The sequence below is a fragment of the Microtus oregoni genome, unplaced genomic scaffold, assembly GCF_018167655.1.
Source record: "Microtus oregoni isolate MIOR12 unplaced genomic scaffold, Mior012 000001F_ref0000356, whole genome shotgun sequence".
In the NCBI taxonomy this organism is placed as follows: domain Eukaryota; kingdom Metazoa; phylum Chordata; class Mammalia; order Rodentia; family Cricetidae; genus Microtus; species Microtus oregoni.
In genome coordinates, this window is record NW_024543060.1 from 86,650,806 (window position 1) to 86,665,211 (window position 14,406).

Below are 14,406 nucleotides of genomic sequence, written 5' to 3' on the forward strand. Positions count from 1 at the left end.
AAGGGAATCGGAACCCACGGGTTGAGAACTAGAGGGGCTCTTTGTGGGCAATTTTGTCCACCAGAGATGGTACCTCTTATCACTAGATGTCAGCGTTTATAAATGGTACTAGAGCAAGTGGGTTCAAGGATGATTGTGAGTGACCTTCTCTTTGAGAAGAAAGGAAGAGATTTTCAAAGACTCCTACATTCCCAGGGCAGGGCTTATGAGCTCAATTGCCTTCTTTTCTTAATGTTCTTGATGAACATTACAATAAGAAGGTAACAGATGACAGACAGGAACTCGAGAGTATCAGGGTGGCTGCTTGTAAATAAAGGAAAGCTACTAAGAACCACCAGTGCCATAGTGATCACTGTCATCTAGAAAGCAGGCATGTGTGGATCCAGAAGGCTCCTGTCAGCCAGAAATGCATGCTTGGTTATTACCTGCTGTGGGATAATGCTCTCGTACACTGTAAAGATTTGTCACTCGTACTGGTTTAATAAAACGCTAATGGAGCTAGGCAGGAAGGATAGGTGGGGTAACCAGACTAGGAGAATTCTGGGAAGAGGAAAGGCACAGTCGCAGTCATCATCCAGATGAAGAGGAAGCAAGGTGAGAATGCCTTACTGAGAAAAGGTACCAGGCCACATGACTAAAAGTAGATAAGGATTATGGGTTAGTTTAAGTTGTAAGAGATAGTTAGTAATAAGCCTGAACAATAGGCCAAACAGTTTATAATTAATATAAGCCTTTGTGTGTTTATTTTGGACTGAATGGCTGTGGGATTGGGAGGGACAGAAACTTTTGTCTACAATTACCAGATGTAGGGAGCACCTATCAAAACAGTGCAGCTCTCCCTGCCTCCATTGCTTCCTCATAGCCTCTCCCCTTTGCCCTGGACCTTGTTATTCTCATCAGCAGTTTAACCCTATTCCACTCCCTTGTAAATCCAGGCCAGCCTCTTCCTTTTCTTAAAAGCATGATGCAGAAGTGAAAAGAAGCCATTTCTTGTGTGCTTCCTCCTATTTGCTTGGACTCCTGCCCAACAGTTGCATGAGCAAGCTCAGAAGGATGAGAGCCTGTAGGGACCCAAGGCAAGGAAGCAAAGTTGTTCTTCTCTAAGGATGTGATGGTGCACAGGCAAGACAATCAAAGTCCCTTTCTTATCCTGTAGAAAGAGGTCTTGACCACTAGATGCAGTGAAGCCTGGATAAGACTGGAAGGAACACCTGCCCAACCCAGACTACCTTGCTAATATTTTGAATTTCAAGTGAATAAATTGTTCATGAAGCATGTTGGCAAACTGAGCTCAGCTCTCTGGCTGCCGAGTTATAGCTATGATATTTGCTCATGCTCTTTACAGTGTCTACAGATCGGCCTGAGAATTTTAACAGTCCATCATTCTTTCTCTTGAAAAAAATTATTATTTTGAATTGTTCTACAATTATTATCTTACCCACTGTACTCTCACCACATAGGACATTATTGATATGTTCATTCATTCCTTTATTTTTTAATCCAAAGTCTTGCTATGTAGCCTAGCTATTCTGCTGCCTAGTCTCATGAGTACTGGGATTGTAGCCGAGAGCCACCATGCTTAGCTACACATTTCTCCTTCATTTCCTGATGGAGACTGAGCACTGGTTTGAATGCAGATCTTCCCCCTAGGCTCCGATATTTGAACACATTCCTTCTCCAGCTGATGGTGCTGTCTAGCAAAGCTGAAGAGGGGTGGCCTTGCTCAAGGGAGTATGTCACTGGAACCAGGTTTTTAGATTCAAAGCCTTGTGCTTCTCCCAGTTCATTCTTGTCTTGTGTTTGCTGTTAAAGATGGCAGCTCTCAGCTCCCGCTCAGGCCACAACATCTGCTGTTTACTGCCTTGCCTCCCCATCATAATGGACTCTTATCTCTCTAGAACCATAACCATAAATAAGCCCTTCCGTCGGTTGCTTTGGGTCACGGGGTTTTATCACAGGAACAGAACAGTAGCAAAAGCAGACTGTATCCGGTTATTTAAGCCTGATGTTTAGATGGATGCAGGATGTCTAAACGTGGCACTCTGTTGCTGATCTCCCTAGCATCTTCTGAGGCTGAGCCTGTAGGGTCCACAGACATCACTGCCTTACCAATAACAGTGCATGGATGGAGAGGGCTGTTGTTATTGAGATGCTTTTCTTGGCAAACCTGGGTAAATCATTTTGCAAGGTGAGAAAACATCAGAAAAATATGGATCTGTGTTCTGAGAATTCTTCTATTTAGATAAAGTTGTCATTTGGACCCATGCAGGCATTCCACCCTGTACCTTTTCTGTGTCCCTTTTCCTTATGTCTTCTCTCCGGTTCTTTGATTATCAAATGTTGGGAGCAGTGAGACCCCAGATCCTGAATTTCTTGTAATCCCCTGATTTGAGTGCCTACAGCTGCTCTGAGCACGAGACCTTCAGGAATTCCTGATGGCAGGAGAGTGGTTTCTGGTGGGTTTGGCTGGGGCATGTCTATCTCTATATAATCTGCCCCTGAACACAATAAAGGGGCATTCTTGGGGAATTCAAGGATGACCCGTGTCGCTGTCTCTCTGTCTGTGTGTGTCTGTGTATTTTAACCTCCAGCCCCTTGCCTGAAGCTCGGTAACTGGGTGCCAGGGCCCAGAGCGCAGACACGGGGGCGTGGTGCAAGGCAATCAAACCTGTATTAAATGTGTGTTATATGTATCTATGTCTCTCCCTATTTTTATATTATAACCTTTATATATTTTACTTAATAAATCCTTCCTCCTATAGTCTTTTGGTTTTGTTTTGAGAGCACAGATGTTCAAAAACAAAGGGCCACCAATCCTCTCATGAGTCGTGATAAATTAGTTTGTAATTGAAGGTGGTGCATGTGTGTGTTTCCTCTACATCTTCCCTTATTAGCTTTCTGGGAAGTGTTTCTGTGAATTGCATCTTATATTGAATTTGATGGTGAGTATGCTTATGTTCCAAAGATCATGCCCATTTTTCATATAATGCCTGAGTTGATCTGTAGGACATGCCATCCAGTGTTTTAATGCACTTTACCTTAAATTAGAATTTTTCTCTCCTTTTCAATGGCTGACTAAAATAAAATTCAGATTGTAGTTGAATAAACATTATGTTTGTAGTAACAGGTTAATGACATATTTAGACAAGACTGAAATTAGACATTATATAACAACAATCCCAATGGGTGGGAAACCTATTCCCAGAATGAATATCTACTCTCTTATTTATGTTTTGATCTTTATTGACGAAGAGTTAGAAAATCAGCTAGCTTGCGCTCTCAATCCAAATCTTCGTACTCAAGGGGATGTTCTTTTCTTAACTCAACACTTTCATTTACGTTCCATCAAACTGAAGAATAAAATTGTTTATGAGCTACGAGGCTTTCTCCTGGTGTTTCTGTTGTGTGGAGCTCAGACATCCTGAGCGTAGCAGGCAGTCTCCTTCCCCAGGAGAGGGAAAGAGCCATCTTGTTGGACTAGGTCAGAAAGGGAAGATATAAACATTGGGCTCTGTGAAAAGGCTGAGATGGCTGCTTGCGGCATGATTTAAAGAGAGAAAGCCTTCTTCTTTTGCATTAGCATCCAGAGGGGGATAAGTCTTCTGTGCTGCATACAAAGTTGGTTGTAAAAAAAGGCCGCCAGTGGAAGGAAAAGCACAAAGGTTGGGGCTCTGAATAGGTGGCCTCTGATTGCATCTACAGTGTCTGGATGCTGTTGAGGGTGAAGGGGGCTGATGGTGGGTCCACTTCAGTGTGGGCTGGATTCTTAAATGACGTGTTTCAAGGCTTTTCCCATTTGTTAAACCAGGCCTGTTTCTAATGGTGCTGGGCAAGTAGGAGGCTTGCCGGGGCTGTGTGCTTTATTGACTGGAGACCAAGCAGGACCACAGATGTCGTAATTTCCCTATCATGGCTTTGCTGAGTGTTTTTCAGCCTCCCTTCATTATCTCACTCCACCCTCTCCGTTCTAAGTAACCTCTTTATGGGATCCACGCTGCTGGCTCCCTTTGGCAGTGCTTCTGCTTGTGGCGACCCAGGCACAGAATATACAGGGACATTGAGTCTCCTCATTTCCGTGGTAGTGAAAATTGAACATTCACCTCGCTAGTCTTTGCTTGGGGGACGTTTCCTTCCTCAGAATGGAAGGCAATGAGTTCATTCGCTCTCCCCCTAGGCCAGAAGAACAAGACATCCACACCAGAAGCAGAGGCACTGAGCCTGGCTCTGCACAGCCTAACGAGAACAGTTATTAGAGGCAATGTGCCGGCATTACAGGCAAAATTTTCCCTAAGGTGCCATCCCGGATGTGTGGACAAGAGGCCAGTGGTCCCGCAGGCATCTGTTTTGCACTCACACTGGGAGCAGGATGCCTTATCAGACATATCCTCTCTGATATCTGCAGGATTTGGATGAGTGAGATATCGCCACCATCTTGACACAGCCTTTAGAAACTGAAATGGAGGGAAGGGTTCTCTCAACCCTTTTAGCATCCCTGGTTAGGGCTGAATAAAAGTAGCAAAAAGCAGACTGACAGCAGGAAAGCATGCATGTGTATGTAATATGTTCTATGTGGTCATGCATGTGTAGTGTGTTTTATGTGGTCGTGTGTGTAGTATGTTTTGTGTGGTCATATGTGTGTAGTGTGTTTTATATGGTCATGGGTCTTCATAAGGGAAGGGGTGCTCCAATAAGCAGGTGTGCACACACACCACACACAGCCCTGCTTGGCTTGCTGAAGTGTCACCTTAGAAAGGAAGAGTTTCCGAGGGGGAGGGGAGCTAGTGGGTGGTAATAGACTATGTGGAGACAAGACGGGGCGGATGCTTTGCCAGATCTGGTGCCTTGAGACTTCTCAGGGCTGTCTGTGTTCTCTGAGGACCAGGAGTGTTCCTCTTATGAGAGGCCTTCAGACCCTTCAAGGAGGTCAGACAGTTCTTCTGAGATGTTATGAAGCATGGAAGACATGTGTGGCCGACCAGAAACCTTCCTGCTTCTACACTGGTCTCAGATCCCCTATGGTTTAAAGTACTCAGAATGCCACAGTACAGTGCTTTGGGTGTCTTGCTCCGAGCCCTGTCATATGAGTGAGTGAACACAGCTCCGCTGTAGGCCAGCTGAGAAAGCATTACACACAGCGCCTCTGCACGGCTGCCGTGATGACTAACTGAGATCATGGTTATGAAAGCCCTTCCGGGGGCTAAGCCGGTAGAAGTTAGTCATATGCAACTCTGAGCACCTCCCGACTCCTGTTGCCTCCTCCTTTTCCTTCCTCTTGGACTTGTTACGAGCCGTTAAGGGAATAATGGTGCGAAATGTTGAGAAAAGCCTAAACAAATACATGGTGGTTTCATTGTCTCTTAATGGGACCAGGTGGACCAATGTGGAGCCACCATGGCTACAAACAGAGCCCATTTGAAAGACTTCCCATTCTCCCACAGGCAAGTGAGCAAGAGAAAGACAATGAAGTCTGCATAATGGTACTGTTTGCTGGGGCGGTCGGACAGAGAGAGAGAGCACAGTGTGGATTCGGGCAGGTTCAGGAGTTTAGCCAGAGAAGCCAGAGATGCAGCCCACCTGTATGGCTGGTGACATTTCCTTGAAAAGAAATATTGACTGGCCACAAAGAGCATCCACACCTGGGAGGTGTGTGATGTGCATCGTCTTTAAGAATCTCTGCTCCAGTAGAGCCGAACCAGCCAGCAAGCATGGAGCGAGCCGTGTGGTGCGGTTGCATTTTTCATAAGCTCGCAGGGAGAAGGGTAACTGTTCATTTCAGCCTGCTTCGCTGTAGCATGGTGGGAGAGAGAGCTTCTGCTCAGGGAGGAGGGAGTGTAGAAGGCAGAAAGGAGAGGGGGACAACGGGACAAGAGAGTGTGCCCAGAGATGAATAACGTGAACATATCCAGGGACGCACCGTCAAAGGGAGAGCAAAAGCTGGTGGGCACAAAGACAGCAGGGTGGAGACACAGGGCAGGGGGGGCCTCGTGACTTCATGGGGGAGAGTAGGAAGTCTGTAGTGAAGAGTCCCCTGCAGGGAGAGAGGTGTGAGTGTGGGTGAAGGCAGCAGCACACACAGGGAACAGGGAGACATAGCACACGAGAGGAAGTGGAGACGTTAGGGAAGAAAAATACCTGGGGGGGGTCACCCCTCTGGTTTCCGGTTGCTGCTAGGGGCACTCTTTTTTTTTATGTATTTTTTTAATGTTGTCTGGATTACTGTGCCTACTTCTTAGCAAAATGCCTTATCAGAGGGTAGGGCTTGTTATTGTTATTTTTTCCTATAGCCTTTAGCTTCTGAATTTACATAAAGACTATATAAAGAACGATCAGGTCGGGGGGAGAGAGAGAGAGAAAGAGAGAGAGAAAGAGAGAAAGAAAGAACAAGGAGTCCTAGATCCAGAAACTCACACCTGTTTGGCAGTAGTTAAGCAAGCACGGTGTGCTGGGAGCCCACGTTGCCTAAGCAAGATGCTACCATGCTTCCCCGCGGGGCCCCGTCAACAAAGGTAACAATCCACAGATTTCCAAAATGCTATTTAGAGTCTTGGCTTGGTTTTGTCAGTTTGGGAAGGGAGGGAAAGGAGAAGGGGTGTGAGATAGAGAAACACAGTAGGAGAAAAGGAAAGCGGAACGGGGAGGAGGGGAGCTTGAGGAGATCCAATGCCAGGGGTCAAGAGTGAAGAATTAGCACGGAGAAGGGCCACAGGAAGATATAAACCCCACCTAAGAATTTGGTGGCCTTCAAAATCTGGGGATCATGGTCCATTTTCAGAAATGTTTTGTAATGGAAATAGCTGCCCTCTGCGGGGGCGGGGGGGGAGGTTTTGTTCACTGGGCGCTTTCTGGCGCTATCTGGATCTGCAGCCTTAGTGGAGTGCAGGTAGAAGAACGTAGCATGTCTGATAGAGGTCAAGAACGCTGCTAGGCACACTAGAGTCTGTGAAACACCCTCCTCAACAAAGACTCACCAGGCCCAGAGCATCGTTAGTGCTAGGTTTGAGGCCCCTTGAGTACACACACACACACACACACACACACACACACACACACGCAAGCACTCATGCACACGCGCACACATATGCACGCACATCCGCATGAACGTGGAGGTTCACAAGTGTCTGTCACTCTTACGTTTCCCATCCTACGATGTCATTAAACAGTGCTGGCCACAGTCCCTCAACAGATGCCTGGATGTGGTTTTTGAAAACCACCACGGAAAGAAATTGGAGCAGCACAAAAGCCACCGCCTTTTGAAAAGCGGATTTTGTCACAGCTGCTTCCCAGCTCTCAAAGTCCATTCGTATGGCTTCCTGCTCTACTCTGTCTCCCCCAGGATGCTCCAGGAAGGCTGCCTTCCACCAGTTCCTGGGGACGTGCCTCTGCAGAGTCTGAGCATAGCGTATTCCTTCTTCTTCCCTGTCAGATCTGTATCACTTGCCACCAGAGTGAAGCTTCTGGGGCCTAGAGATTGTGTCTGTCTTTTCTGTTTTCTCCTTGGTGCATAGCCCAGTGCCCGAACAAAACATATGTTGCCCAAACAATAACTGTTGGAAACTTCTGGAGAAGCAAGCTATGGACACAGCCGATGAAAACACGTCCTGAGCATTAGCCAAATAGAATAGTTAAGATGACCAGAGTGAATCCTGAGAACATGTTCAGGGCTTCTGTGCTTGCCCTCCTCAGCTCTTTTTCTCTTCTCTTCTCTTCTCTTCTCTTCTCTTCTCTTCTCTTCTCTTCTCCTCTCCTCTCCTCTCCTCTCCTCTCCTCTCCTCTTCTCTCTCTCTCTCTCTCTCTCTCTCTCTCTCTCTCTTTAAGGAAATGCCTACTCTTGCCTTTCTAGCAGCCCCTAAGAATCCCTGGTATTTGAGTGGTTAGCACCATCAACAGTATTGGTTTACACGCGCACAATCCATGGATCCCCCTGACCCTCCTCCAGTCAATAAGCTAGGAAGGCCCTTACTGACCCAGGTCAGTAATGAGATTGATTTTTGACATTTACCTGCTCTGAAATGCGCACCAGCAAATGGCTCCATGGGTAAGAGAGACAAAGCAATATTGCGAGTCACAGCTTCTCCATTTAATGCTTACTGCTGAGTTTAGTTTCTGACGTTAAAGTGGTGGACGGTTTGGAACTAGGCCATAGCCAATCTTCTCTTTTATAGATGAGGTGGCTACAAGGGCAGTTGTTCTAACAAGGGCAGGTCCCACCACCCTGTCATACGTGAACTTGCATTACTGTGACAAGGTGAAAGGACAAGGGTCCTAGCAGTCTGGGCCACGTTCAAGGCAAACAATTTCTGAGTAGTGCAACCACAATAAGAACCAAGTCTTTGATTCAAAAAAGCAAGATCCAGATATGTAGGTTGAGCATCCATCAACATCTATACAGGATTTTAAGCTGTGGAATCAGGACCTATCAGCTAAAAGGCATAGCAAGAGGAGAGAGAATCCTAATATATGTGGGAATTGATGGTCCAAGAAGGAGGATAAGTCTACAAGGGTGGCTGAGAGAGGATCAGGTCAGACAGAGGGGTGTGGGGAAAGGAGAGTGTGGTATGCCCAGCCCAAGGGAAAAGCTGGGCCAGAGAGATGTAGGGGTTGAGGTCCTACAAGATACAGGATCAGCAGAAACACACAGAACAATGTCCTAGAGACCCGGTAGCATGGCAGTGAGGGGTGTCTAGGGATGTTGGGCGGGGCTACTTGAATAGCCAGGACGCAGCTACTTGAGGAGTGATCAAGAAGTGAGAACCCAGAGGAAACAGAATTCATTGGTTGAAGGGGAAAGTGGAGGACAGCTCAGGAGTGATATCCATGCCTTCTGCCCGCTTGCTTCTTTTAAGATGTGAAGATTGTGTTATGTAAGGGTTTTCAGGAAGCCTGTCAACAGAGAGTGGGTTGAAGATACAAGAAATAGATCATCCAAGAGGATGAGATCCCTGAGTTCAGGACAAGACTTGTTTTTTTTTCCCTCAGGATTAACAGCAACATGGCAAATTTAGTACAAAATACTCATTGTTCATTTTTTTAAAGTAAATACAATCCACACTGAAATTAATCTCATCTCTTCTATAGAAATCAACTCTTTTTCTTAATCATGTTTTTCATTAGTAGCATTTATAATTCTTATTTAACTATGTTAATTTTTAACTCTGTTATTTAAGAAGAACCTAAGATTCAAGAGGTAAGAGGGGATAGGCTCTGTGGGATAGGAATGGCCAGAACAATTTAGACATTTCTACCCTTGTCAGATGTCTATTTGGAGACTAGGGTAATGCTGAGACATTATTTGCTGTAAGGAAGTATTTTGTTCATTGAGAAAAGTAAGAAAAAAAATGGAAAGTCATTAAAAGTTTCAGCCTGTGAACTTGGGTGGCACCGAAGAAGTAATAAACCTTGGGGCTTAGAAACGACACGAGATTCTCCCTCAAGCATGTGAGGGCCCTTGAAGTAAGCATGCAATATAGCTTTCCTTTTGACCTTTGCTTCTCAGCTTGATCATTTCCAAATTAGAAGCCATTAATAGTCATTTTTAAAGTACCAAGTCCTGGATGGGATTCTGAGTGTAGAAACTTGGTGCCTCTCTTTCTCCTCTCAAGTTCCTCAAGAGTAGGAGGCGGTGTGCCATTTTCCCTCCCTCTGGATGACCTCAACTGACCTTGTGGACTCATGAGAAATAACCTAGCCCAGTGTAGGCACTGTCCCTTCTCACTGGGGCGACACAGAGGACTAAAGTGTTCCATTCACCGGCCAGAGTAGACCAGCCAGCCCTCCTTCCATTCTTTCCCTTGCCAGAGGAACTTTCTGTTGTACGAGTTGCACTCTGAGCCTTGAAACAAACCCAGTGAAAATGTAGCATTACTTTCAAACTCGTAAGGGGATGAGGAGTAGCAGAGCTCAAAACTGGGAGGGATGGGGCAGAGTGAAGGAGAGGACAGCAGGTGCCAAGACTTGAAGCTCCAATGGATAATCAGGTGCAATGGAACAGAATAGAACCCCCAAGGGTGTTTAAGTAAAATAGGGCTGGGTTTCGAGTCTTCTCTGCCACTTCCTCTCCAGGTGATATTGGCCCATCCCCTAAGAACTCTGAATGTTGGCTTCCTCATAGGTAAAAATGGAGGGGATTGCCTCTCCATAGAATCATGAGGACTCAATCAGGTCATTCATACATATTATCTATGAGCGCACTATACACAGCCAGCATTCCAAATGCAGATGCAGCTTGATTTACAATGGGGTCAGGTCTGGATGAATCCACTCTTTACCAAAACCCCAGTAAGCTGAAAATGCATATGTATTGATTCTCCAAATACAGTGTCTTAGCAACATGGTTGTTACAAACAATGATGTGAGGAATTGGGAGTCCTGGTGCCTATGACTGACTAGTGCCTAGACCCAAGATCCTTCTGAACCCTTGTAAACTGGAGATTATCTGGACCAGGTTTTCTATATTCACATTCAACTTGGCACCTAGTTTTCTGTTCTGTTTGAATGAACAATGCCATCAAGTAGTATTTTGTTTTGGGTGTTGATGTAGTGTTGAAGGAGCTGTGGGCTGCATTTTTGCCACCCAGCTCCTGGCCGCCTAGCTAGCTTATGCCCTAAAATAACAACACACACATTGTATTCATTTAAACACTGCTTGGTCCTCTAGCTCTAGCCTCTTACAGGCTAATTCTCATATTTTGCCTAACCCATTTTTAGTAATCTGTGTAGCACCAGTCTTACCGGGAAAGATTCAGCATGTCTGACCTGGCAGCTTGCTTCATCGTGTCTGCCCCAGAGAGGAGAGGAAATGGCATCTAACCTCACTTCCTCTTCCTCCCAGCATTCTGTTCTGTTTACTCCGCCTACCTAATTTTCTGTCCTATCAGGGCCAAGGCAGTTTCTTTATTTAACCAATGACCTTCCTCCATCAATGTAGGAGTGTGTGTATGTGTTCTTGTTGTTGTTTTGAGATTGAACTTTTCTCATCCCAATTGTGCTTGATCCAAAGACTTAACAGTATTGAACACCCATATTTAAAATAGATTAACTTGAGACAGTGTTGTTTGAACTCATGGTCTCACACCAATAAAGATGTGGATAGGCATAAGCAAAGCAGAAGTAAGATTTATTAAGAGATATTAAGAAACAAAGAGAAATTAAGGAAATGTGGGAAACTCTCAAAAGTTGCAAGAATTCCCAAGGGAGGAAAAGTCACTGAATTCATCTTCTAGAGATGTTCTAGGACTATCACAGAATCTAGACAAAGGCTGAGTAATTACTGAGATTGCTGTCGAGGACTGAGTCATTAGAAGGTTCACATGTTCTACCCACATCCCCGCGAAATATCCAGACCTGATCATGCATTGTTCATGTGTTACCCACCCAGTTATGAGTGGTCAGAGTCCTCCTCTATCCGTCTATGAAGCCTGCTTTGTTAGAAGTTGACCTTCACTGAAGGCTAGCTACTAGTCACAGCTGACATTACTACCCTCTGACCTTAAAGGTGTCTCACTTGCTGTTAATTATGCTAAACTCTCTTAGTTCTCACCAAGAAGTAGCTACAGTTGTTCTTAGTTAACTCGTTTTCCATGGGATGGTCTGGCAGCTCTTCCTGAAATAGGTAGAGGCTTTCCTGAGGCTATCTTCTACAATGAACTAAATTAGGAGAATGTAAAAGAGTAACAGTGCCTCTTATCTATTCCCTGGTGTCTCATCAAAGCTGGCCATCAGACATGTCAATATTGGCTCTGCTTTTCTGAGCCTGCCTGTCTGGTTTCACCAGGTCTGTTTGTCTCGTAGGCAGTACATGCTTTGTTTCTCATCCCTCGTGTTCCCGATTTGGTTATCTTATCTCTTATATTCCTTTTAATGCTGGTGTCCATTTTTACCACAACATACGGTTGTCCTGTGGCCCCTTTTCTAATCCTACCTACAAAGAGCTAACTCCTGCAAAAGAATGATGCTATGTGGTATGGATACAAGGACCCAGGGTAAGATAGATCAAAAGCGGGTTTCAGAAATGAGAGCAAGAGGTTAGTGCAGTCTAGAATATATCAAGATTTTCAAATGCTCTGAAACTTCAAAAAGGCACGAGTCTGAACTTGGAGATAAAAATTTGGAATTTCTTAGCTTACAAAAGGTAGTCAGGGATGAGGATAGCTCTTCCTTGACATCTAAGAAAGCCCCATAGAGCCACTGTGGGGATGTGTTGCTCTCAGAGATGCTTTACGTGGTGGTAAGAGGTTGAGGAGAGCCAAGGGAAACGAGGAAAGGTTTCCAGTAGCAAGAATCATCGCCACCTAATGCAGAAAAGGAAGCCAACGAGCCAGTAGATATTGGTCCTTTAAAACATTAAAATATAGAGCTTATTGTTGAATTGTCGGGGAGCATGCCAGTGAAGCCTTCATTATAGCTGGGTCCTGCCCATGCTGTGGCTCCAGTTTCTCAACTCCAGCTTCATTTACCTAGGGTTTTGGTCGGATTCTGTTCAGCTCTATGTATTTAGCTGCAACACTCCAATGGTTTTTTCACAATAGCAGTCATTCAACAGCAACTTTGTAAAAACCCATTTAGTGGCTAAGAACGTAACTAAAATCACATCATCTCAGTTCTCACACAGCTTTGAAGCCAGCGAGGATAATAATAAATCTAATCTAGAAGACGGATGATGCCAAGACCTGTGAAATTAAAGCTCACAGCATGATGATAGGGTTCCAGAAGGGATTTCAAGGTCAGAGAAGACTTATTTGAGGAAGAAAACATTTGATGGGAAGATTAGAAAGTGTCTTGGCAAAGGGCAGGTGGTCAGGCTGTGCCCCAGGACTCACGGGAAGCCTCCCAGACAGCAGGAACATGGTGAACGATCGTCTGGAGGCACAATAGAGTGTGATGCATTTCATAAACAAAGGAAGTCATTTGAGCATGATGACAGCATTGAGAATCACCTAGGAGACACACCTCGGGGTATGTCTCTGAGGACATTTCAAGAAGTCTAGCTGAAGAGTGAAAAGCCATCCTGAAGGTAGGTGGTCCCTTCCTGCGGCTGGCGTGCAAGAGTGAACAAAAAGGAAAATCAGAGAAAGCGTGAGTGTCTGAATCCATCTCCCTCTGATCCCTGACTTCAGTGTGACCAGCCCGATCCAATATGATGGGCAGAATTACACATGTTTTGCCACTGAGTGACCCTACTGTGACGGACTGTATCTTCTCTTAAACCTGAGACAAAAGTAAATCCTTCCTCCCATACATCACTTCTGCCACGTACTTTGTGTCAGCAACGAGAAAAGCACCTAAGACAGATGGAGAGAGAGAAGAGCCCAGAGTGACCTGGACAGGAAGACATGATCTGCATCATGCCTAGCCTTGTTGGCCATGTTAACAGAGTGGATTTTATAATGAAGGCAGTGGGTTGACTGCAGAAAGGGTTTTAAGTTGTGTGTGGAAAGAGAAGTTGTGATCAGATTTACAAAAAAAATAAATAAATAAATAAAAAATAAAAGAAAAAAACCTCTTCTCGTAGGTCTGTGGAGGACCACTAAAGGGAATTGGAAAGCAAAGTGTCAGGGAGATGTGCTAGGGAGAGAAGAGAGAGGCATGGATGAGGAAGGTGGAGAAAATATGAGGAAAGGGGGACTTACTTCAGAACTGTTCTTTTAGAGTAGAGTCAGTCAAACTTGGGTGCTAAAATCAAGGGGACTTGAGGACACCTTGACATCCCAGCAACTGGTCCTAATGTTCTACACATATCTTATCACAGCTATTGGCTGTGAACCTACTTCATGTTTCAATTGTATTTTGCATTCAAATCATTTCACCTTAGTGAAGAATTCTTAATCTCTGTGGCTTTCTTTTTTTTTTCCTCAGGAGTCAGGGATGTCCCCATTTTAATTGCCATAAGACTGGCTAAAATAGGGCAAACCCTGCTTTATCAATCCTCTTTGATCTTACATTGTTCCATTGTGTGAGCTTCAGAAATCCCTCTAGTCCTATTGACTGTTATATCTTTACCTGTAAGAACAGAAATTCCTGGACACAAGAATTTTGTTTTCTACTGCAGATGAATTAATACGAGATGATAAAGCCAGAAAATTGGAGTTCAAAGTTATTATTAAGAATGAGCATGGGATCAAACTGGAACCTCTGAATATGGTTGACAATTGGGGCAGACTGAGGGGCCAATGATAATGGCACTGGAATTTGTTTCTACTGCATGTATTGGCTTTTGGGGATTCTATTCTATTTGGATGCATACCTTCCTAAGCCTGGATGTAGAGGGAAGGGCCTTGGACTTACCACAGGGCAGGGTGCCTTGCCCTTTCTTAGGACTGGAGGGGAGGTGGGAGGGTGTGTGGGGGAGCGGGAGGGAAGTGGGAGGAGGGGAGAAAGTGTGAATTTTGATTGGTATTATTTATAAAGTAA